The sequence below is a fragment of the Plectropomus leopardus genome, chromosome 2 (genome assembly GCF_026936395.1).
Source record: "Plectropomus leopardus strain MGB_pleo_1.0 chromosome 2, ASM2693639v1, whole genome shotgun sequence".
Classification (NCBI taxonomy): domain Eukaryota; kingdom Metazoa; phylum Chordata; class Actinopteri; order Perciformes; family Serranidae; genus Plectropomus; species Plectropomus leopardus.
In genome coordinates, this window is record NC_142177.1 from 4,876,823 (window position 1) to 4,903,597 (window position 26,775).

A 26,775-nucleotide genomic window follows, 5' to 3' on the forward strand; every position below is an offset into this window, starting at 1 on the left:
ATAAATATTTTAATTACCTCTCAGAATTTTAACCCTTTAAATGCCGGGCTTTTGTCATGATGCCACTATGTTTTTAGATAAAAAAAATAAATAAATAAATTATAATTTTCAATATACTACATGCCAAGCAGTTTTTTTTTTTGTATAATAACAGACTAGGATATGTGAATGTTTAGCAGCGTCTACACAATACATGGCACCAAAACAAAAAGAAAAGAAAAGCGACACTGGGTATTCAGAATAAGACACTTTCATTAGCGTTATTTTCCCCTCTTTCTTTTACAGCTCTCTGCCTCTCATTGACAAACACACAAAAAAAGGGCTTTTGCAGAGCTCCCAACCGTGACTACAAAGTAACATTTTGCTACCATGGAGCACCACTATTATGTGCAAATATTGTTAATCTGTGAACTTGAGAGCTGTTAGTTGTTTTCCAGCTCACAGTAGATGAATCCTCATGCTGCCGTTACACTTTAACTATCTGCTAATGCTAATATCCAATTGTAGACCAGACACTTAAGGTCCACAGCAAAAACATCAATACTCAGAAGAACAAACAGGGTCCTTCAAAATAAAGGCACCATTGGATCCGCTTTGATTTATTTAATTATAACAACACTTTAGTTTACTTTACTATAACAGTACATTATTTGACTTTATACTTTATTTTACATTACAACAGTGTTTTATTAAACTAACTTAAAAACAGTAGTTTATGTAACTTTACTTTATGGCAATAGCTACTTGTAACTGTTTCAGTTAATTATTTTTTTTGGCAGTCTACAGTGGTTAAGAGGAGATTTCAATATTGACATATATATTGTGTATCTTGATGTAGCCTAAAAAATTGTGATATTATTTAAGAAGCCATATCGCCCAGCCCTAGTGCCCTGTGTGGTACCACAAGATGCTAAGTGGCGTGACAGAGTGTTTGTATTGGACGACATGGCGTGAGAGCAGGTTGTCTTTGAAGAGTTGTGGGCATAGCCCTGTTTGCATAAGTGTGTTAGAAGCCATCGAGCAACGACTGCAAGAGCTTGTAGTAAACTGTGCAGAGAAAGTACAACATGACTATATGTCATCATTTATTCGCTGAATCTCTTATTATACACTTCACCTTTTATTGATACATCAACTTTTACACCTCCCACTAATATAAACAGTCTAGTGTGATATTTTGAGGTTTTCTTCTGAAATGTTTTGCTTTTCAGCTCAGTTTTTTTTCAGTGTAGATTGAAAGTATGCATAAAAAGAGGTGGAATGAAATGCCTTTTGTTACCAGTCTTAACCTTCTAATGATTGCATGTTATTGATATGAAGGATAATGTATTTCTGAGGGTGGATACACTATTGTAGAGAGTTTTCCCAAGTTGCATCTTATATTCAGCACAAATGTTGACTCTTTAAAATAGAAAGCCATCTTTCTTGTGGTTTGCACCAGTGGTAATTTGCATTGATGCATGTAACCGTGTTGGAGCCAGCAGTGGGTATTTACATAAAGCATTAACAGTGTGCATCATTAGATCAGTGACACTGTATCCCTCAGATCCCATGACCTGCTTTGCGTCATAACTCCACACGGAGATTTGCGAGCGGGGACACACGATGTAAGAGAGCCTGTATCAATTATGCACCTTTTATTCATGCCACAACAATGCCTCGCACAGTTGATTTGGTTCCTTCTGCTTCATGTATAATTCAACAGAGCGGCGTCCATTCTCTCCAAGCGCTGTATTTTCCCGGCTCGTCTGACATGCAGACACATTGTGTTAGTGCGCTGTTGTGCGTCATTCTGTCCCCGACACACATAAGGTGTCCTGTTTGACGTTTGTAGGAGCATGCTAAATGTGTGTGTGGGAGCTGTCTGCATACCCAGACCGATACTTTACACATATACACATTACACTTTCAATATGGAGCTAAATCATCACATTCACTGTTTGATTGTGTTAACCCTTTGAAACCTGGATTGACATCAGTTTTCTCAGATGCCTTTGATAAGCATAAAAACCATTGAAACAAATTGATTTGCTTTCTTCAAAAAACACAGGAAAAAAGGCAATCAGCAACTTGACATGAAATATCCCACAAATTTCAAAAGAATTAATAAAAAGGTTACAGGAAATTAACCTGAAAATTAAAAAAGAGAGAGAATCATAAGAGAATGATGAAATAACTAGGAAAATTATCAAAAAATGTTTTATTTATTTATTATCATAATTATTCATTTATTCATTCAGGTCAAAGAAATATATGTATTTTTTATTATTATTATTATTAATATTATTATGGGCAGCTGTGGCTCACAGGTAGAGCGGGTCAAGAGGGTCAGGTGGCACCTTGCCCGGTAACCTCGAACACCAGTGTGTGAATGTGTGTGTGAATGGGTGAATGTGACATGTAGTGTTTAAGCACTTTGACTAGTCAAAAGACTAGTAAAGTGCAATACAGGTACAGTCCATTTACTGTTTATTTTTATTTTTTTGTTTTATTTTAGTAGCTCCTTCCGGTAATTTACTGATTTTTTTTCTTTCTCTTCTAACTTATAGTAATTTTTGATTACCTTTTACCAATTTCTTGCAATTTTTGTTTCATTTGTCGTTTGTCATTTCCTTCTTTCCATGTTTTTGAAAGAAAAGTCGATATGTTTTGGTTTCAAAGGGTTAAGTGACAGCATCGGAAAAACAAATAGAGATATATGATTAGATATTGAGATATCTTTGAGGTGATTTCTTTTAGAATCACCAAAACAATTATTCAAAATATGAAATCAAATGAAGAAAATAGTTTGTTTGTGCATACATTTAGTAATTTCAGCAGCAGTCATATATTTTAGTCATCATGTTTTATGTTTATACCACAAATTATCCTTGAATATAAACTGTTGTTCTCTCTCTCTCTCTCTCTCTCTCTCTCTCTCTCTCATTTCTTTTTTTGTGTTCATTGCCTTCTCCCCATGTTTTTGAGAGAAATTAAGCTAATATGCTCAAGTTTAAGAGGAATGAAATTTGGCACAAATGTCCACTTGCAGTGGAGAATAAACTGATTGGAATTTGCTGTTTTTGTGAGCTCACAAAATCATGTTTTGGGCCAAAACTCAAAATTCAATTAGCTCATGACTTACAACTAAATTTTACACAAATCTATTTAAATACTCTCTGCCATATATCTGCAGTCCTCGCTCTCATATGAGTCACATACATGATGGGTTATGTAACCTCTTTTTAGCTTCAGCTGAACTCAAGAATACATTTTTTTATTCGTCCTCCATCTCTTTCATTGTAATCATGTTATGAAAGTATGACATATGGCCAGTATGGCGCGGGGAATAATTACTGCTACCAGTAACTCTTTTAGAGTGGATGTGAATATCACAACCCACAAAAGTTGTGCCTATTCTTTAAGAGACACTGGGTCTCTATGTCTAAGTGTTGGCAGAACAAAAAGTCATGTGTATTCCGGCATTCATCAATATGTTAGTAGCGCTTAGACTTTTTTGTAGGTCATAACAAAATCTACACCTGCCTCTGACTGCCGTGGTGCTTGTGTAAATGAGGGATGCAGATAAATTTTGCTGATCATTATTAGAAATTTAAATTTTTAATTTGAATTTTGCTCCGTTATGTTTACAATATGCAGAAGAAACATATACATTTAACGTAACAAAGGATTAGAATTTAAAAAAAACAAAAACATTTAGCTGAATTAGTTGGCAATTTTCAGATTTAAGCTTCTTATTAGGTTTCTTAAAAATTGTGAATGGGCTATTTCAGTTGACTTTATACATGTGTTTTTTTCAGTTTGCTGTTGACTGCTCCAGTGGAGGTAGAGCTCTGATTGGGCCCCCAAAAAATCAGGCCCGACCCTGTTAATTTCAATTCTTTTTATAAAGCCCATCATTATAAATTACGATATGCCTCAGAGGGCTTTACAGCATACAGCATCCCTTTGTCCTTGGACCCTCATGGCAACTAAGGAAAAACTCGCCCCGAAAAACCCTTTAGATGTCATAAAAAACAATAAAATTGCAGTAGATGACAAAATTAAACAGAGGAACGAGAGACAGAAAGAGAGGGAGGGAGAGGTGCACAGCATCAGTAATAACATTGACATGAAATCTAACAATAATAATAGACATAATGAAAAAATAATTTAGGATAGCATGTAATATTACATGCAAATAATATAGTTTATGTATGTGGAATTAACAATTATATGCAAATGATAAAGGTGGAGGTATGACTAATAATGTAATGGCAGTAGGAGAAGGCATGAATCCGCAGTTTCTGTCCAAGCCCGACCCGAGCCCGACCTTTGGCAGCAGTTTTGAGCTCAAGCCCGATTTAAAAACCCATGTTTCTACTGTAAAAATTGGGGGCAGTAGTAGCCCAATCTGGTAGGGACTTGATGCGAGAACTGGAGGCTCAGGAACTGGAGGGTTGGCTGTTCAAGTCCCTGTCTGGACCAAGTATGCACCTCCTGAGCACTGCCAAGGTGCCGGTGAGCAAGGCACTGGACTGCTCGGGGCGTCCGTCCAAGGCCAGCCTCCTGCCAAAGTGTCATTTAAGCAAGAAACAGTTCACAGCACATCTCTTTTTTTGTTTGCGGCATGTTTGCAGGTGGAGAGGATGCACCTGTCCATCGTCATTATCACCTTCTTATCCGGTGGTCAATAGCTATCAGTTCATGGGCGCAGATGTATTCTTATTACTGGCTGGTAGGAGTGAATCATCAATTTAAGATTGATTGACATTCATGAACATGCACACATACTTATATGATCAAATCCGAGTTTCCCGCAGCATTCATGAATCCGATGTAGCTTTTTAGTACCAAGATGTTTTATATGCGTACTGCTCACAGATGTACTAACATTTCATGAATGAGACCTGCTGAGTCTGACTGGTTAACCCTTTAAGACCTGAGCAAATTGGCCTGATTAATTTCAAAAACTCATGAAGACAATGAGAAACTTTGTAAGTAATGACCAATTTTCTAAAATTTTTCCTTCTCTTAAGGACTCTTTAAACTTTTGTTTAGTTTAGCTAATTTTTTGGGTCATTTCCTGCCAAGATGCACATTGCCTTTTTTCCATGTTTGGCATGGCAAAGGAGACTGCGTGCTTGGGCTTTGTTGCTGTGCCGTAACCAACTAATACATGAGTATATAAACCCACATAACACAGCGTTTATTTTAGGAGCGGACAAGGATGTGTAAATTGTTATGCAGAGAATAAAATGTCCCTTATAAATAACAATGATAGTGGTGGTTATGTTAATTAATACAGATTGGACAAAATTTGCGGAGGGATTTGGCCTAATTTTGGAGCCGAAAGCTGTCACTGATATGTTTTTCTAGATATGTTGTAGGTGGTGTTTGGCTCTTTGATAAACACCATAAAAATACATTTAACCCAGATGCTGTCAGGGTTCTTTGGGCCGTTTCTAAGTCCTTGATACTGTATGGAAATCGAAGGAGCAGCATGTTGGAGAGTGGCTACTCGGGGTACAGATTCTTCAGTGTGTGTGTGTGTGTGTGTGTGTGTGTGTGTGTGTGTGTGTGTGTGTGTGTGTGTGTGTGTGTGTGTGTGTGTGTGTGTGTGTGTGTGTGTGTGTGTGTGTGTGTGTGTGTGTGTGTGTGTGTGTGTGTGTGTACGTGTGTGCGTACTGCTAGAGGGCAGAGGAGCTGCCAAATGATTTTCACTGTGAGGTCGTAAGGTCAACGTCAAGGTGTGGAGAAAGGGGCTCTGCTGGACCTCAGGCTGAATATCAATGCTCCACCTCTCCCCCTTTGTGGGTCTCACATTTACATCAAAAATCACATCCATCCTGCTTTTTTTCCTCTCACAGGCAAAGAGAGCAGAGCAGCCCATTTCTTTCTTTCTTAGCCACGAACACAAGCAGTCCACTGCAGCACTAAGAAGACATCCTGTACAGGTAAAGATTACACAGACAACCAAACAGTGTGTGTAGTATGTGTTTGTGTCTGTCAGTAACCCACAAAATATTAAGAAAAGTAATATTTTCACACCTAATTTTATTATTTAAATAGAGGAATACATCTGTACACCTTTTGAATACAACCTTCTGTCACGGAAGACAGAAGAGGCTCAATTGCCTAGTTAACTCATCAAAAAATAAACTTAATTCCAACTCGACAGAAACAACATAAAACTCACCCAAACCGCCTTGGATAATCTTGCTAGAAATCTAGTCAGTAAGCAGCTGTGGTTTGGTCAAAATAAATCCTTAATTCATCAAGTTAGATGTTAAAAAACAGTTTCTTTTTGCCTGCTTGCCGCCGGTTATTTACAGTCTTGTATCTTCTCCATCCACCACTAGGTGTCGCTTTGTCTTTTAAGCTTTAAGCTGCCTGTTCAGTAAACATGAAAATCAACCTCCAAACTTGAAAGCAAGTTCAACATCGGCATTTTTTAAATGTAAGTGCTAAGAGCGGTTTGATTGAGCCTATTTGGTTCATTATAGGGCAGCTATACAGTCTTTTCTTTACACTGCCTTTGCATTTTTACCCACAACCAAACAACAGCGGCATTATGGTGCTCCTGCCCATTCTCAGTCTGGAGTTGTTAAATACCAATACTTCGTCAGTGCTTTCAGCATAAGATCCCAATGCCAAAAGATGCGTTTTGCATCTGCATGATACGCTGCTGGACGGAATCAGCTGAGAATGCGGCCAGCTAGAACCATTTGTGGTGTTATCATACACCAGCGGACATCATAGGGTAGCTGCCATGGCAGCCTGATAGAGAGACGGGCAGTGTCACTTGAGAACTCGGATGGACGGAACCTGTTGCGTACAATTGATATGTAACAGGACAGTGTCAGGTTAAGAGTGCTGCCGGTAACGATTTAATTTAGGGAGCTCTAGGGTCCCTATAGAGTGGGAGGGCGGGGTGGTGGATTGGTCCAACAGCGTTGGTTGCCATGTGCTTGTGTTGTCTAAACATAACCGAGTGCAGCGTCATCCCATCAAGTGCTTGTCTTGACATTATGGTAACGTCCTGGAACATCAACTGCAGACGCAGAAGGACACCTAGAGTGTAATATGTAGATGCGGAATCCAAGGCAAAGCGGCAATATGTGATGACTTGGGATGAAAACTGGCCACTCTAGTGTGTGAATTAAGACAGCATGCCGGCATCATGGAAGCAATGAAGGCTTCTGGACCTCATTGATTTTCTAATTTATGGGTATTTTCAGTGGCTTTTTTCTACTTTGAATTAACTGCTAAATGCTACTACCTGCTTTTTAAATCTCATATGCATAACACGTCTTCAAATTATAATACATGTCCTGAAACAACCCCCGCCCCCCCTTTCTGCAATTGTACCTTTTATACAGAATTGTAAGGTGGCACAATTGTGTGATTTTCCTGCTTTGAACAGGCAGTCTAAAAACAGCTAAGGAGAATTCCAGCACAGTCACTGCTGCATTATTACTCAGCAATAACATGATGTTGTGAAAAACCTTTAAAAGTCACTCTTTAAAAATGGTTGACATTTATGTGAAGTGTCTATAGTTTTAGTAGACACAAACCCACCAGCATGGCCCTTTAAGTTGAAGTATTCATCCTCAGTAATAAATGAATGCAGATCAACTGTGGTGCAAACAAACCCTTGTGAGCAGTGTGCAAGCGAATGGCTCATTCATCAGTATTTGCAGGCACACAGTGCCTCCAACTGAAGCCCCGCCAATCCACTAAGTGACTAATTCTGCCTCCATTCACTCTGGATGAGAAGTGAGTAATTTGCTGCACGGAGCTTTGCAGCTCTGGGAAAGGAGGAGGACAAAAGTTCATAATCAGGTGACATACAAATGTCCCGGGCTGGTCCCACTAAGTGATACTTAATAATAATCATGATCAGTAATTATAAATTATGTTGTTAAGTTGATAAAAAGGAAAATCAATCATTAATAAAAGCTGCGTATGAGACTCCAGTGTCTGGTTTAATAAAACCCAAAGCATCCTTATTTGGTTTCAATTTGTGCTCATGATTACAGTGAGTGTGTATTGGACAGAGGCGGTCCCTGTGCTGCTTTCACTGTGCAGCAGATGTTGACCTTGTGTGTGTTCAGGGGCAGGCTTGACCAGCCATATATGTGTGGCATATGTCTGATTGATTCCAGTGAGAAAACTCACTCAATATCCACAATGCACTCAGTCAGTATACATATACAACTTTTTTTCTGCTTAAGTGTTTTTGTTAACTCCTTGGAACCTGAGCCAATTGTCTTGAAGTCTTTCAAAGTATGGGGAGAAGGCAATAAGCAATAATAGAAGAAATTAAAGTAAAGAGAAAATAACTGTCTTAAAGTGTTAAGTGTCAAAACTTCTTTAGTTATTTGAAAATTCTAATAATTCTTTACATAATTGTAAATATGCAATTATAATAATTCTGAATATTTTTTCCCTAACCCCTCCCCTTTTTTACCTTGATTTTTTTCCAATCTTTTTTAAAAATTATTTTCAAAATTCTACTAATTTCTTACGAGTATTTCCTACCAGTTTTCTAATTGCCCTTATTCCAGTGCTTCTGGAAAAAAATTGCACTAATTTCCTCCAACTCAATTTGCGAATCTGGAGGTTAAACCATGGAGCTAATTTTCTTTGTTTCATTATTTTCTTCTTGAAGGGTGCAACAGTGTCGAGAGCTGATCGCAGTGAGCCAGTAGCATTGTCAAAGCAGAAGGAATTAGTTTCTTAAACTTAGCCACTGCTGAATCAGATAGGCAACTAGAATAGTAGCTCTTACTGAGAGGCTTATAGTCGAGTCATAAAAAATTGAAAGTTATTAAATAATGGTCTGACAGAGCAGAAATCTCAGGAAAGACTAATAAATCTGCAATATCGATGCCGTATGCAAGGACTAGATCAAGGGTGTGATTGTAGCGGTGGGTGGGTTTATGTACACACTGACTGAAGCCTGTTGAATCCAAAAGTGTGGAGAAAGCAGAACTAAGGCTATCACTATTAACATCCATGTGAATGTTAAAATCCCCTACAATAATAATTTTGTCTGATTTGAGCACTAAACTTGATATAAGCTCAGAGAATTCAGATAGAAATTCAGAGTATGGGCCGGGGGCGCGGTACACTATGACAAATAGAATTGGCTGTAGAGTTTTCCAGGATGGGTGAGAAAGACTAAGAAAAAGGCTTTCAAATGAATTTTAGTTTAGCTTAGCCTTAGTGTGAATTGCTAAACTTGAATCAAAAATAGCAGCGACTCCCCCTCCTCGGCCAGTGTCCCGCGCAACGTGACTATTTATATGACCAGGAGGAGTGGATTCATTCAGGCTAACGTACTCTTCAGGACAAAGCCAGGTCTCAGTGAGGCAAATAAATCAATATGATTATCCAATATTAAATCAGTCACTAAATGAGCCTTGGTTGATAAGGATCTAACGTTCAAGAGTCCGCATTTAATTCTCCTGTTATGATGCTGTTTGACAGGAGATGAGTTAATTTTTATGAGATTTTCTTGTACAACTCCCCTTTTGTTTATTTTAGCTTTAAACAAATGAAGTGGTCGGGGGACAGACACTGTTTTTATAACATTTAGATTATGGGTGTGTGACTGTGCTAGAGGATCAGAGAAGCGTGTAAGACTGCGACTCTGAAACCTGGTCCCAACTCTGGTTTGTCATGGCTTTGGGCCTCTAATAAAATCGGTCAGATTCTTAGAGAGGAGAGCGGCTCCATCCAAAGTGGGATGGATGCTGTCCCTCCAGATAAGACCAGGTTTCCCCCAAAAGGAGTGCCAATTATTAACGAAGCCCACATCATTTGCTGGACACCACCACGACAGCCAGCAGTTGAGTGCTGACATGCGGCTAAACATGTCATCACTGGTCACATTGGGGAGGGGTCCAGAGAAGATTACGTGTCCGACATCGTCTTGGCGTACTCACACACCGACTCTATGTTAATTTTAGTGACCTCCGATTGACGTAACCGGGTGTCATTGCCGCCAACGTGAATAACAATCTTACTGTATTTACGTTTAGCCTTAGCCAGCAGCTTCAAATTTGACTCGACGTCGCCCGCTCTGGCCCCAGGGATACATTTGACTATGGCTGCTGGTGTCACTAACTTCACGTTTCGCAAAATAGAGCTACCAATGACCAGGGTTGTGTCCTCGGTCGGTGTGTGGTTGAGCAGGGAGTACTTATTTGAAACGTGAAGGGGGGGTGGGTGGTGTACTGTGGGCTTTGGCTTACTATACTTTGCTCAGACAGTCACCCAGCCTCCCGGCTGCTCGGGGGTTGCCGAGGGACGGCTAGCAGAGGCTATGCTATGTCGGTCCGCACCGGCTACAGGGGGCTTGCTAACTACCGCAGCTAAAGAGGGATTATCCACAGTGCGGAGCCGCGCTTCCAGATCGCTAAGCCTCGCCTCCAGCGCAGCAAATAAACTACACTTGTTACAGGTACCACTAACACTGAAGGAGGCAGAGGAGTAACTAAACATCTGACACACTGAGCAGGAGAGAGCAGAAGAGGGAGAGGAGCAGGGAGAAGCCATCGCTAACCAGAGCTAATGCTAACGATGCTAACCGGCTAACAGTGAGAGAGCAGTTGTGAATACACAGGGAAAACCGCTGAGAGGAGGAGACAGCTGTGAGTGATTAAGTAAAACTTATGTGAGTTTTCAGTCACAGACAGATAAAAGCAGTCAAAGTAAGGAACAAGTTTAGAAGATTAGCTGAGAATCGCTCGTAGGAGCAGCTCAGAGACGCTACCAGAGGCACAGACAAGATGCACCGGAAGTGATGTAACACGCTTACCCGCAGTACGTCAGCACGTCAGCACTGTGTAGGCCTTTTGGGACAATGTGTTTACGCCATTCAAATGTAACAAATTCGTGGCTTGCAGGAATATAACATTTTCTTGTCGTTACTGGACTGTAAAAACCCCATGCAGCATTTATATAGTAGAGGAGTCTAGTTCTAAGTATAAATCCATTGCCTGCAGGGGGCCTGTAATCTACCAGGTCTGGAACCTTGTGTCCTGTGGCCCCTTTACAATTGGACCCAAGCTGAGCCGTGAACAGTTTGTCACGGTAAAGCACAGCAAGGTGATGTTGTTTGCTTTGCTGACATGTCAGAGGTGTGCTACTTTGGAGGAATTGCAGCCTCTCTGTAGCTCTGACATCAAACTGTGGTTTTGCTCATACACAAGCATCACAACTAACGAAGTCCTGCTACATTTTCTTTAGCTACCTCAAAATAAAAGTCTCCTGCTGGTTTGCCAATGGAGAGCATTTAATGTGAAGCAGCAGGAAATGCTCGGTTGGCTGTAACATAACACAGCTGAAAGCTAAAAGTAAAATAATAACATAGCAATATATTAGTATATAAAAGTAATATAATAGTAATATGGTTGATATCTGAGACTACGGACAGGTATGTTGGAGTTCAGCCTTATCTTAAACCAAAGAGATTCAGGTGAATACAGAAATACTTTCGAAAAAAGATGGGGGTAGTTATTACTTGTGTGTATGTGTCCATGTCAAGCGTAACCACACCCTTTATGGCTTATTGCTTAATTATATGATATATGTGATGGGTTGGACGTGTTGGGACCCGAGCGCTGACACAAGACACAGACAAGAAGTTCGGTGAATCAATAGTGCTATTTATTTACAGTGATGTGATTTAAACTATAAATACCACTCCGACTCCCATATCTTCAGAACTGCAGACACATGTATGTCACTTTCTACAGCTAGCTAACCTGAAGACGTTTACAAAGTGACAGCAATATTTCAACATGATCGCACTATAAATATTTATAATGAGATGGTAGTTAACGTATAATAAGTTGTGTCTAGAGACATCACTCTCAAACAAAGAAATCATAGACCCTGCATCTTTTGTAATTGGGGGGGTTTGGACAGTACTAATATTCAGTGGCGGCTGGTGATAAAAAATTTTGGGGGGGCGCACTGGGGAGTGGGGATTACAACACAACTATAAACTCTACTTGAACATAAATTTTGCTCTCCTCTCCTTCAGGCCAGCAAATTTTTCAATGACTTTCTGATTGAAATCTGTCATTTCACAAACAAGTCTCTTTTCCATGGAGAGCATGCTAATTCTGCCAGAAAACTGTAGCTTCATGCTGTTGTCAAGATGGCTACGGCTACTTTCATGCCGTTTGCATTTTTCAGAGAGATGTTTCAGGTCTCTGACCCCCGTTGTTGTCCACAGAGGTTCAGTGCCAACACTTTGAAAAAGCAAGCAGGGAAAGCAATAAAGAGCATTGCTAACTTCACATCCAGTTAGCCAACTGTGTTTAGCATAACACAGGCGGGAGAAGCCCCGGGTGTAACTCCGCCCACGGTCACTTGCCTGCTGCTGGATTTTTAAATCCGGTTGGTCCGGTCCAAGCTCCTTAATCCGCTTCTTTTCCTCCAGTGAACGCCTCGTGAAATTATAATTTTGTAAAGAAACAACCGAATTTTGTTTTGCTGCCGCCATTGTCTCCTGTCTTGTCGTGACTTGTCCGTTTGCATCCGTATGCGCGGGTCCGTCTGTTGACTGTGTTTGTGATAGATGCGCTCGCGCGTCTACGCTGCCAGGGGTGTGACTTTGATTGACAGGTATCATCAATCAATCAGGTTGGATGAACAATGACAGACAACGCACTGATTCGCCACGGGCGCAGAGAGCTGCGCCCGGAGGAGAATCTTTGAGTAACAAATTAGAGACCACCGTGAAGTCACATGGAAGAAAAGTTTAATGACATACATACACACTCATTTGGCCGGCGTCCCTCGCCTTTGAAACATATGTATTTCAGCCTGCACAAAAAACAACTCTGAATAAACCCAATATGGGATGGGAAGGCTTGAAAAATTAAAAGTCAGACACATTTTCTGAGTGCACAGATGTGATAATTACTTTTTATTGCATGATTTATGTGTACTGTGTGTCTATACTTTTTCCTGTAATTTTGATGGGGGGCGGCGCCCTAGCGCCCCCTATTGACAAGCCGCCACTGCTAATATTACTGCTGAACAGCTGGCTGTTTTGATCGGTTTGAATGCCAGCACCAGAGGAGAGGGGAGTTGAAAAGGGGGACTGGGAGCTCTGGTGAGTGCTGTTTTGATTTAATCCTAGTGCCTGCAGGTTTTGCTTTTTTTATGCCTCCACATTGGCGATACCCGAGGCTGGAAGAATTATGTTTTTGGGTAGTCCATATGTCCATATGTCCATCTCTCCGTATGTCCATTCATCCAGCCGCCCATCCGTCTGTCTGTCCAGTCCATGCTTGTAAACGTGTTATCTCAATAATGCTTGAGGGGATTTCTTCAAGTTTGAATCAAACATTTACTTGGACTTAATGATGAAATGGATTTTGGTGGCCAAAGGACAAGGTCCCTGTGACCTCACCTCACCTGTCTCATTCTTGTGAACACAAAATCGCAAGGAAATCTTGAGGGATTTTTTTAAAAATTTGGCACAGAAGTTCACTTCGACTCAAGGCTGAACTGATTACATTTTGGTAGTCATAGGTCAAGGTCATGGTAACCTTGCATTCGTCTCATTCTCGTGAGCGCTATATCTGAAGATAGCCTTGAGGGAGTTTCCTAATATATAGTGGTGGTCGAAGGTTAAAAGTCAAGGTCACTGTGACCTAATAAAATATGATTTTCGCCATAACTCAAGAATTTAGACCCCCAAGATTCACAAAAATGTCTCGTTGACGTAATAATGAAGTTCCGACATTTTATATTCAAGAGCTCAAAGGTTTAAATTTTACATCATAAAGTTCTGCAAGATGCTTCTCTGGCTATTACTCAGTGTCATAGGTCAGGAACAGACATTTGGTCAAAATGCTGAATTGGTGACACCAACCTTGGGTGTCCACCTTGAAACTGAGCTGGTTGTATAGATGTTTTGTGCTGCTGTTGGGGAAGATGTGTGTAGCATACATGTTTTTACTGACATCGATTTAAACTCTAACTGCAACTTGACTGGTGCACGAAAACATACAACCATGTGGCAGTAATTCTAGTCTGGCTATAATTCAATGCCATAACTCAAAACTTGGGTGCCCACCTTGAAACTGTGCAGATTGTATAGATCTTCTGAGCTGCCTGGGGAAGATGTATGTGAAGCATCCATGTTTTAGAATGTCTAGATTTTTTTGCAACAACATTAATACTTGAAGTATTGTCTGCTGTCATGGCTACACATGTGAATTGCAACTTGACTGATTGGCGGAGGCATTGCAACTGCAAGGAGGTAATTGTTGATTTTTAATATCAGGCTTTTGGACTGTAAAAAGTGGAGTGGTCCAATATTACCTTTTGAAAAAGTGGTGGGGACATGTCTCATGTACTTTTTAGGGATTTGATTTTTTATATAGCATTATCTGAAATAAGCCATAGAGGAGATTTTACTCATAATTTAAAAGTGTAGAAAAATGGTTGATGAAAAGGGGTTATCAAAGTGTGCGCTCTATATTAGCATTTAATAAAACTGAACCTTAAAACTCTGTATGCTTTCAGTCATGTATTAAGTGTCATATTTATGTAGGCTCACTGTTTGTAGAAGCGTATAAAAATAAATGGGGATAAGTCAAAGTCATCGATGACCTTTTGGATCATTCAAATGCAATGAAAAGGGTACAGTGAACTAAGGAAGATCTTTTTGAATATACAGTAACATGCTTATGTTTGATGCCCTTCAGCTCAGTCTATCCTGTTAGTGTTGCTGCAGCAGCGGCTCACGTCTCTTGGCGGGAGCTTAGTGTACGTCAATGTCAGCGCTTGCTGAATGGGGAAGAAAAAAGACACCACAGTTGCCTGTCTGCAGATCCCAGCAGAGCACTGTCATTTATCCCCGCTTAGTAGCTTGTGCTATTAATCCACCTGGAAACCAAGGCCCTCACTCTCAGACAATAGTTAGCTTCTGGTCAGACTGAATTTTTATTTACTCCATTTGTATCTGCATTGGCAAGAAAAAACATTTTACTGTAAGTGATTGCCAATAACAAGTTGGATTGTAGGGCTTTTTTTTTTTTTCACACATCATCTCCACCCCCCATTAAGTTCAATCCATCAGACTGCACTCCTGCATTGCTAGAGACCACACCGGGAGAGGGAAGTATGAGTCAATACAACCTAATTAAATAAGAGTGAACTAGTGACCTCAACAATCTGCTAAACAGCACTTAGTTGATTCACATTTTGTCAAATATTCAATTTAGTACAGTTTTCTCTTGTTCTACAAGGTACAAGGCAGATTAATTAGAATTAAAGTTTGTCCTTGATCCTGCTACATGTTTGGAGTTGAAAGATGTGTTGATTAAAATCACCAGTTGCTATGAAAATTACAATTACTGCTGATGGCGTTGTAACAATTCCTGCAGTGTGTTTTCTTTTAATTTGCAAAAGAGTCTTTGGTCCTGTCGGCTATTAACAAGGTCCGCCCATTCAGTGCAACAGCTTGATCTGGGATGTTGGGGTTAACCATGTCTCTGTGAAGATGTGCGCAGAGCAGTCTCTGATTTCCCGTTGCTGAGTGAGCCTCAATTACATCTCATCCACTTTTATCTCCGGTGACCGGACATTAACCAGAAGAAGGCTTGGTAGAGGAGCAGCTCTCGGTCGAAGTCGGGTCAGCCTTGCCCTGATGTAGGCTCTCCCCTCTCTCTTCGTGCAGCACTTTTGGTTTCGTTTCTCCCCTCTGGTCTGATTGGCTGCTCGCCATATGCCATTGGTGGGGATCCTCTTGTAGTCTGCTGCATTCGGTCCAAACCCCACACAGTTTTTCCAGATGTTGATAACTCCTCTATTGTAGAAAAGTTGTGCTTCGTGTAGATGGGGCCATGGAGTTGAAAAATGGACTTGCTGCTGCATATACATGCACCGCTGTAGTCTTAGAAATGATAGCTGTGATCCCATCAAGCTACACACAGGGTAAGCCAAAGTAAAAGAGTTCTTTTAAGACCTGCCCAGTGTCTGTCTGTGTTGGGATCCTGTTAATAATGCCAGATTGATGTGGAAAACAGTTGTACTCACGTCAGTCTGTATTCTGATGAATACCAAAATGAACTCAACGAGCCATAGTTGATCTTATATGAATATACGAGCTTAATGACGACACAAATTGGATCTGTGAAGCTCCTGGTACAGCACGGACATGGACAAAGACATTATAAGACATACCAAAGATTCAACCTTATAAAGTGTATTTCACACGTCATATAGCTGTGCCTGACACTGGAGTGTAAACATCTTTAAATCCTCAATCCTGAAGTATCTTAACCTTCAGACACTTTCGAGTTTCTCAAATGTCTGTATGCAGATGAAGAAGGACTCTGAGGCCACTGAATGTACCAGGACCAGAGATGAATCATACATTCATACAATTTCTATTATTATATGTAATGACATTCAAATACTTTAATATTCAATAATTTGTCCACAACAGTAGTACAGGATGATAACTTAAAATATGATGTTAGGGAGAGGGGAATGGTTGGAATTTGCTGTGAAGGATCACAGTGATTCCTAATTTAGGAAGTTTGTCCTGTATTTGTTGAAACTAAAAGTAAGGGTGTGGTGCCAAATATCCTTAGGAATTATATCCAAACTGGACAGGTTCTATACCCTCATGATTTATGTCCAATGCCCACAGTCAGTCCCTAAACAGGAAATTGTGTGATACTTACTGATGCTGAAAATAAAGCTTTCAGTATGCTTCATCAGAAGTAATCATCAGATGGCCAAAGAGCTATGGAAACCCTTTTCCACCCACAGATTTCCGGTGCTGAATTAGGGTGGCTGCATCCAACAATTTCTGTAGCTTTCCGAAGATCTGACATTCACACCCACTTAGCCAGCTGTACAGAGTTGAGAAAGGAGCCAGGGTTTCAACTTCTCTCTCTCTTTTTTTTTTTTGTTGCACAACTGTTTCTCACACTTTTCCTATGTACAATTGAGAGGAAGACTGTTGATGTCTTCCAAGGGAGACCGCTTAAAAATGTGTTATCTCCATATTTAAACAATGTAGTGTTTTCTCTCCCCTGTGACTGTTGGTCTTTGAATGTGGCAGTTTTGGAAAGCTATAAACACTGTTAATCACAACACATAGTTCTTTACTAGCATCAGCTGGCCCCGAGGCAGTGGCAGTATGGTTTGTGGATGGATGTGGCACATCTAATTTTATGCAGGAGATTTGCATCCCGTGAAAGGCCCAAAGTAAATGTTTTAATGTATCTTAATCAGTATTTGTTTGTTTGAACCACAACTATGAGCCTTCTCAAACCAAACCCAAGTGTTGCAGTCATCCTACCTTAACCATAATGTATTTATAGGCTTTTAGGCTCAGTTTAAAACATTTTCCAAAAAGTAATCAAATATAAAGTGACACTGACGAGTGGTATAACTCCATTAACTCCATGCCTTGAATGGAAAAGGTGAAGAATTTGAACTTTTATGTGTGCCCAAAAGCTGCCAGAAAAACATGTTGCGCAGCAGCATGAGAGGAGCATGTGATAGGGGCCCTTTACCATCCATAAACAATGGTTTTTCTGGCAACGCTTCTCCAGCGACACGTCTTAGTGTGATCAGCCCCTTACTGCTCTGGATGTTGCATGCAAAACCTTTAACTGGCTGGCTGACAAGGCTAAAAGCATTTGTTTAGACTCACAGTGGCATATTTCTTTTGTCTTTCTTGTTTTGTTTTTTTAAATCGGGTTCCAGAGTGTTATTTTTTTAAATTGCCACCCTTTCTGTCGCTGTGTAAGCCGGCAATGCATGGATCCTGTGAGAATGACGACATCACGGCCGCATTTCCAGCATTACGTTTCTGACAAATAGCCAAGCTCAAGTAGGAGGACAAAAATAACAACAATGGTGGACTACCGTGCTATATTTGTGCTGCTGACTGTATTGAGTTTGTTGTCGGTTCTCGTGCGTGCGTTTGTCATCTTCTTGTTTGTTTATAGTCACTGCTCTGTAGAAGAACGCCTTTATGTGTAGGCATGTGGTGTTCTTTTATGGTGTGTCATTACAAAGTTACACCTCCATCTCCTGGCCTGGCATGCAAACTACAGGGTTTTCGATTGTTTTCTTGCAGATATGTGCACACAAGGATCTTTTGCAATGATTTTGGATGATTTTCACAATTTTATCATACAAACAGATTTTTTTTTTAAATGCAAAGGAAAGACTTTTCCATTCTAAGTAGGGCCATTCTTGTCTAAACATGGCCTCAGTGTATATGTGTACGTACACACATAATCATTTGGCCACATTAGTGCTGTTTGCTTTACGGACACAGGTGAAAAAAAAAATCATATTATACTTATATCATAAAATTTACCTCATGTTCAGTTGCAAATGTGCAAATTGCATATGTGTACACACAGGAAAATAGAACTACGGACACAAGTGAATGAACATTTGCTGTCATCTAACAAAGACATTGAAAGAAGAAAAATTTTTACCCATTAAATCAACAAATTGAGTAACCAAAAAATAGTGATCTGGGTGGACAGGGTGGCTGTGGATTGAGTGGATTTCTCAGCCTAAATTAACCCTTAGGGCCGGCTTTAAAATTACACACAGGGTCGTATCGCTCTGTGCACAAAATGCGCTTTTCAATGCAAGGTTTAAAAATTCTGCTTTAATATTGTTTTCTTCTTTTACTGAGTTATTTTTTTTTAACCAACGTCAGTCCTTATAAATATGAAGTATTTGTTAATTTTCAGAATTTCAATGGATGGAAAAAACATGCATGCTTAGTAGATTGTTGTTGTTGTTGTTGTTGTTGTTGTTGTTGTTGTTGTTGTTGTTGTTGTTGTTGTTGTTGTTGTTGTTGTTGTTGTTGTTGTTGTTGTTGTTGTTGTTGTTGTTGTTGTTATTGTATGTCAATGATTAGCTGCAACGCTTTAAAAAAAAAAAAAAAAAGGCAGTGTCAATGTTCACACTCATTCCACTCTGCACACAAAATCCCCTTTTAAAAATCAGGCTATAAAAATTCATGCATTAATATGATTTTCTACTTAAATTTAAATTCTTTTTTAACCAACATCAGTTCTGATCATTACTATGTATTAAGTGTTACATTTTCTCTGGACATTTATTTTGATTTAAGTGAGCATTCTGTAAGCTGATGGAGTGTGGACACCCGAGCTCGAACCTGTGCTGCTGTTTAGCTTGACGACTGCTGCGCTGGATGCAGCTGGCTGTGTAGCTGATGAGGGATTGTGACTTTGTTGATATGTCCTCAGTAGATTGGGAAGGAGAGACATATGATAGGTGAAAAGAGGTTAGTGTGCGATTCTGTGTGTCAGAGAAGAAGACGTGGTTGTCTGCAGCCTCCCAAAGCCAACAGAGGGACTTAACAGTGACAGGAGCCACAGTTTAAAGGGAACTGGCAACTCCCAGCATCAAAAAGATGGATAAACATAAAGGATAAAAATAGATAAAAAGAGAAAATCTTCATAGTTGCTATAATTCTGCAGTCGCTGCATTATATGTGCAAATGGCCGTAAAAAAATGTGTTTGGTGAAAGTAAATGTATAAAATGTGGAGGGAGGGAGATTAGAGCGAGGCGGCAAAAAACAGAGTGTCAGTACAGTAATCAACTGCAGCTTGTTTTTGTCAGCTGCCTCGCCTCAGGCTTTAACGCAGCTAGCCAAGCTCTTAAAAGCAGGTATGACTGAAGTGAGGATATCTCTGTCTGAGCCACCGTCTCCGTTTCACAGTAAAGCTAAGCAGACACATCCTCCTAGTTTTTACTATGCAGTATAGCTGCCACAGCCAGATTATCTGTGAATGGCAGTGTAAATGCAGTGTGCATAGATTTTTTTTTTTTTTTTTTGATACTTGGAGATGTCAAGTCAAACACTTTATAATTATGTACAAAATTGAAAGACCACTAAAAAATGGAGGAAGTATGCTTGTATTAGCTACAATCAGACTGAATGGACATTAAATTTCACTTCATTAATTCAGTCTGACACTGCTCCTTTTAACAAGCCTATTTTTTAAAATTGATTTATTATTATCATTATTATTAGTTTATTTATTTCTTTATTTTTTAAACTTTGCCCTCACCAGCAACCAGTAATACAGTTTTGTCTCCTTAACAGTTCATAATAATAATAATTTTAATTATTAATATTAATAATAACTCTATTGTTATGATGATGAAGATGATGATGATGATGATTATTGTTATTATTATTATTGTTGTTATTATTGTTATTATTACTGATCATAATAATAATAATAATAATGATGATGATGATGATGATGATGATGATGATGATGATTATTTATATAGTACTTTTCAAGCTTAAGCACAAACTGCAAAGATGTCAGGAATCCATTTAGCTCCTCCTCTGCCCCTGTATGTCAAATTGAAGCACAGATAATAAAATAGTAATGCATACAAGAACATTTGAGGGTGAAAGTTCAAAAATACAATTTGGCTACATTTAGAATATTTTCACCGTTTTACCTCGCCGTTATGCCATCCACTGAACGGCAGAGTTGTTGTTCTACCGCTGCCTCCATCAGCTGTTGTTTTGGTAAAGAGGAGCAAATATTCAAATATAGCCTTAAAGAGACTCGTGCTAACAGAGTGTTAAAGACAGAGCGTGGATACAGGTTTATTCAAGCAGTATGTAAACATGTTTTATTAGAAACCCAAAATACAAATATTAACCTAAAAAATAGAGTAATATGTCCCCTTCAGTGACTTTTTGAAAGGAAAGCCTTTATACAAAAATATAGAACACACTTTTATTTGCACATATTAAATTACTTCATGATAAATACAGTAATGGTAGTGGTTAAAAATAAGAACAGCTATGACTAATCAGATATGCTTGACTAGTCTGAGTATTTCTCTAAATGTTGGACTGTTCCTTTAAGAGTATTAGAGGGGAAAATGTAGGCCAGTGTTAAATAAATGTTGCACCACATTTGATTGCACGAACCTATCTCATGGAGCAAATTAGGGACAACTCTGTCCCTATTGGTCTCCCTTAATTTCTTGAGAAAGACAAAAATCCAGCTTGACATTTGTCTTAGTTCAACAAAAGACAAACACAGATCTTCTTTCGGTTTTATGCTCGACTATATTTCTGAGGATTTGAGCTATGTATTATAATTTCTGTGCATTATCACTCCCAGCTGGTGGATCTGTGCATGCTATGCTGAACAAAGACGGCAAATATTAGCCCAAGTAAAATGCCAGATTTCTGCATGGAACGTCAGGATTCCATAACCAGAGGCCATAAATGCAACAGAGCCTGTCAAACTGCATTTACTAGAATGTACTCATTAATTTTACTTGGTCCCACATAAAAAATAAAAGAGCTATTAAATATTTTAATTGGATTATGATGATCATTGGGGATTAGATCTAGGGTTCTGAATGTGTCACTCTCACGGTTGCATGGATAGTAGTGATGTCATTACACTGTTAGTTTGTAGGCTGAGGAGAGATAGAAGTATACTGTTTGATACAAACCTGATTACTAAAAAAAATATCACTTGATCCTGATTGTAAGATGCATAAGGAGCATCCACACTTTTATTTAACTCTCAGGGCCCGTTTAAATATTACAGACACTACTGTATGACACTACTGTATGACACGCACAAAATGTGCTTTTCAGAGCAAAGCTTCAAAGAAAACTTTACATTAATATTATTTTCTACTTTCATTAAGTTAATTTTTCAGCCAACATAAGTCCTAATCATAAATATCATTTACATTAATTTTCAGAATATTAACCCTTTAGATGCCAGGTTTTTGTCATGATGCCACAATGTTTTTAGATTAAAAAATAAAAAAAAATGTATTTTTTTCAATATACTACATGCTCAGTAGAATATATATTTTTTCTGATTATCACTGCTTAGGATATGTCAGTGACTAGTAGCAACATAAATTTTTGTACATAATTTTATTTGCGTTGTCTAAAACTTTTTAAAAAGATTTATGTAAGTAGGTTTTTGTGTGTGGGAAGTAGGGACGGGACAGGAATTTTGTTTTGACTCTGTCATGGGATTGGGACAGGACAAGAGTTTTGTTGTGAAAGCGGGATAGGACAAGAGTGAAAATGCAGTTTTTTGCTGTCATTTAATTCCTAATCAAGACGATCTGATGAGAATTGCTTCACCTTGTCAATATGCAATATTATGGTTTTGAAAACATGCAATTAAAAAGTGTGATTAATCTTGATTTAGTCATTTATCATTTGACAGCCCCAGTATGTACTCATTTTCCAAAATTTCCCCTATACTGCTTGTTTACATGTATTTGTGTTAGACCACAGCGGTACAAGCAAAGCTTTTTTGACTTTTTCAAAAGCAACAAAGGTCTAACGGATAAGGCCAATCAGTCTGTGTTACAGAATACTGCCATCCTTAGTCGGAGCAGTGTGCTTGCCCTCTGCCATGGAAATTTCCTGCCCTGACAATCCATCACTCATTACATATGAGCAGTGATCAAGGTCACCGTGCGTCCAGCACCACGCTGCTTTAGGCAGAGTTCTGCTGGAACAGGTCCAGGAGCTTCACTGCTGAATTGTCCTGCATCCGTCATGCATGTCAAAACATTCAGAAAACTTTAAGGCAACTCTCCAATCAGAAAGATTCCGAACTTACTGAAGTGACCCCAAAGTGTCTGTCAGCCATGATAAGAGAATTTGCAAATGCTAAGGGAGGATCTTCCAGTGAATCCTATCCTATCTCCATCAGCCTAGAAGACATATTACTAAGGAAAAGACAGACGATCCAGCCGTCCCACAGTTCCTTGTACTGGCAGACAATTCACTGGGCTTTCCTGACGGATTTCTGTTTGTCAGGTGAACTTAAAATCCCATATAAAATCCTGCAAGAGGAACAATCATGTAGTATGATGTTGTGAATTGCTTCACCTTGTCATTGTTGGTTTTTAGTAAGAAAGTCAGAAGGTAACAAGAATGCAAGAACATTATTTACTGAGGTAATAGGGTTAGACAGCATTGGCAATCAATTAAAAGCCTTCAAAAATCATACATTGTGACAGAAATGATTTATAAAGGGGATTTCTGATGTGACTTGTATGGTTAAGGTTTTCTATGGAAGCAAAGTATTCAAATTTTAACAGCAAATTGCTATTTGATATTGGAATTTTAACACCTTTGAAGTCATAGAATCAAAATATGTTACTTTGAATTTATTTGTTCTGAAACTCTTTGACATCAAAATGTGAGATTTCTTGAATTTTTAATTTCAAGAGCTGAATTTGATTTTTTTTTTTTTTTTTTTTTTTGGTTTCCCTCCACATTCACAAATATAAAAAATAATAATATATAAAAAATATAAATTCCAAAAATGTAATTGTCAGACCAAGAAAAAAAACCATCTGATTAATAGATTCAGATTCTTGTGTTGTTAATAGATTCTTGTGTTGTACGTCGCTTTGGATAAAAGCGTCTGCTAAATGAAATTGTAGAATTGTAGAATTGTAGATTCAGGTTGCTCAATTTGATTGGTCAAATTCAAATCCAAAAATTCCATCCAAGGATTAAAAGAAATTATTGAAAAAAAATCCAAGTTGAAAAAAGTTAAATAAATCATCAGTCATATTCAAGTTCAGATCCCCCCAAAAAAGAATCGAATGGAAACCCAAGGATTTCTCCCACCAGAGCATTATGGCTATGGTAAATCATCCAGTTCATGCTGTTTTTGTGCAGTAGATCATACATAGGCATTTAGGAGCAATTGCTTGTCAGGTGGATGTTTGAATTTTTTAATCTGTAAACATTAGGAAACATCAAATGCAGTTTTTGATACAGCAAATAACGAAAATTTATATTTTAATTTCAGAAAGGTGAATTTAGAACAAATAAATCAGGATATGTGGTTTTCAAAGTAAAATGTCTAATTGTTATGTAATTGTAGATTCATAGTAATTTTGTGTTTAATTTTCAAGATGAGGAATTCAGTGGCTGTAAAATGAAAACACTAATGCATCTTCCAAATTTGGCTGCTTGGTGGAAGTCAGGGAGTGATCATGTTAATGATTAAAAGACTCAATATTCAGTGTTGTTTGAGGATGAAATCCAAACTGGTGTTAAGTCTCACGCTTTAACCCAGCCTCTTCCCCAAAAACTAGCACACACACAACAAAGAAAAGAAATATATTATTAAAAAAAAGGCTTGGAAAAAAAGTTCTAAAAATGTAAATGTAATTACATTTACTTGTAATTGTAATTACTTGTAATTGCATCTACCATTTATTAAATGATGGAATCGTCATAGTAGCTGCTGATTTTAATCAACTCCAAAGATATAGCAGGATCAAGGACTAATGTAATTTTCCAACAAAAGTCCAATAAATGTAAATAAATGTACCCTCTACCTTCTAATTGACTTTGAATATACAAATAATAATTAGATAATTATTTTCTTATACTTTTTTCTCTCATTCTTCCTCTTCTTTCTCTCTTTTTTTCTTTTTTGTTCTAATTATCAGTTAATTTTCTTGTCAGCTTTTCCTTATTTCTTGCAATTTGCAGGCTATCTCTTGCCAAGTTGTGCATTGCCTTTTAGTTGTGTTTTCAAAAGAAATCAAACCAATGTGCTCGAGTTTCAAAGGTTTAAACACTTATGAATGCAGCTCCTTACATCCAGTGCTGTTGTTTTTCTGTAGAACAGTTTTGTCCAGATTATTCCCAACATGCATCACTTCACCAGTAAAATGCTAAATCCTTCCAGCATAACTTCTTCAGATATATTATTTCTGTTATGATTTCCCTCTATCTTCTTCTTGGAGAGCTCGGGCTGGTTCATGAACTGTTGCAGGCTGGGAAACTGTTCATATTATAGCAGTATAATGAAACTTGACTTGGGTCCAAAGGCATGTGTACTGTGTGTATGTTTCAGCCAGTCGTATGGAAATGCATTCTGATGCCTTTGCGCCAAGAGGACTCTTGAAGAGCACTTAATGTTGCTGTAACATAATTCTATAGAGCAGAAACTGGCAGCTCTCCTAATATAATTTACATTCTTAAAGCCAAAGGAGAGACAAAAAAAATCAAGACGTTTTCATTCTGATTTATCATAGTAGTCCCATAAATAAATCAGGAATAACTACCAATATTATATTTAGATGCCACTGTCATATCTCGACTTGGTATTTGTAGCCTGTATTGAGTGTGCTGTTGATTGAAAGTGAAGCGAGACAATTCAAATTGAAGATGTTATTTGAGTGCAGCTGTGTTCAGGAGGAATTGGGGGGTTTGTGTGCGTCAAACTTCATTTAATTGAGGTTATTTCAGCCGTGACCCTGTCTGGGTACGCTGTCCTCAAACTACATCCAGGCTGCTGAAATAAGAGCAGACGTTTGGTGATTTTTTTTTTTTTTTTTTTTTTGCAGATTTTTAATAGAGGACCACATCTATTTGAGGATGCTTTGATGATGTGTATGTGGTAATGGCTGATTGAGATTTAAAAAAAAAACAGAACACGTGAAAACTAGAGTTGTGGTAAAAAATTTTTAATTTATTACAGAAAATTAATATCTGTGTGTATGTTTTTATGTCTTATTGCTGATTTTATTGGTCTTTTAATGTATCCCCCTCAGATTTTTCTAGCAGTGGTGCTGAATTATGTTTATGGATTAAAAATAAATAAAGAAAGAAAGAAATATGAGTTACTTAAATTCAATAGGTCAAATTCACATCTAAAAATCCAAGTTGAAAAAAATCACATAGAACATCAGTCATATTCAATTCAGATAAAAAAGGCAAACATTTTGAATAGAATAAAAAAGCATGGCAAGGGTCTTTCAGTCTATCCCCTATGATTTTTTTTTAGCAGTGGTGCTGAAGTGCGTGAGTTTTATTTTGCGCTGCCAGAAGATATTTAGGGCTCAACACAAAAATGAACTATATATGGGGTTTCTTATGTGACATTTGTATTGTTAAGGTTTAATATGGAAGCAAGTAAGAGACAGAAAAATTTGATTTTTTACAGCATCGAAATATGTAACTTTGTATTTATTTGTTCTGAAACTCTTTAATATCAAAATAAGAAATTTCTTGATTTGCAATTTTAAAAGCTGAATTAGAATATTTTTTCTCTATGTTCACAAATTCAAATCCCAAAATTGAATTCTCAGACTTAAGGAGAAAAAACAAGACAGAATTAGATATAGGTTGCTCAAATTTTAATGGTCAAATTTATATCTAAATATTCAATTTAAGGATAAAAAAAAAATGAGCTAGTGAAATTCAGTAGGTCAAATTCAGTCAAAGTGAAATTCATATTAAAAAAAGTAATTTTTCAAAAAATAGAAATGAAACACAACAAGCATGGGGTCTTTCAGTGTATTGCTGTGGATTTTCTTAGTAGTGGTGCTGAAGTGTGTGTGATATTTAGCACGTCTACTGAGATGAGGGGATGCTCACACACATTTGTACATAGATGTAGACATCAAACTACATTTAACAAAATGCTTCAAGTCCCCTTGCCTCTTCTTCTCTCCCCTGCTCCTCTACTCTTCCTTTTTCCTCTCACTCGTCCTCCTCTGGCATCTCTTTCCATACTTTCCTGTCACACCTGTGCGAGCTGATGTCCTGTTTAACCCTTTAGTTTCCTGCTCAACCCTTTGGTAGAGTAGAGCATTTTTTCCTTAGAGTCCTTATATCTTATTGAAAAATGTGTAAATTCAGTTGAGTCTGATTGAGTTATCTCTACCATTTGCTCAATTTGGTCTTCTATGGCAAA

The 26,775-nt window shown here is 38.3% G+C and overlaps 1 protein-coding gene and 1 pseudogene across 5 annotated transcripts in view; one reads left to right on the forward strand and one right to left on the reverse strand.

Annotated features, from left to right (window-relative positions):
- Positions 1–26,775, forward strand: part of fhit (fragile histidine triad diadenosine triphosphatase) — a 407,063-nt gene that overhangs the window by 10,747 nt on the left and 369,541 nt on the right. For 2 of the 5 annotated variants that reach the window (XM_042498823.2, XM_042498834.2), the window contains exon 2: positions 5,850–5,936. The exons of the other annotated variants lie outside the window; for them this stretch is intronic. The gene's annotated coding sequence lies outside the window, so the exon portion shown is untranslated. The remainder of the gene's footprint in view (positions 1–5,849; positions 5,937–26,775) is intronic. 5 annotated transcript variants of the gene reach the window in all.
- On the reverse strand, positions 9,475–10,561 carry LOC148190134 (uncharacterized; annotated as a pseudogene).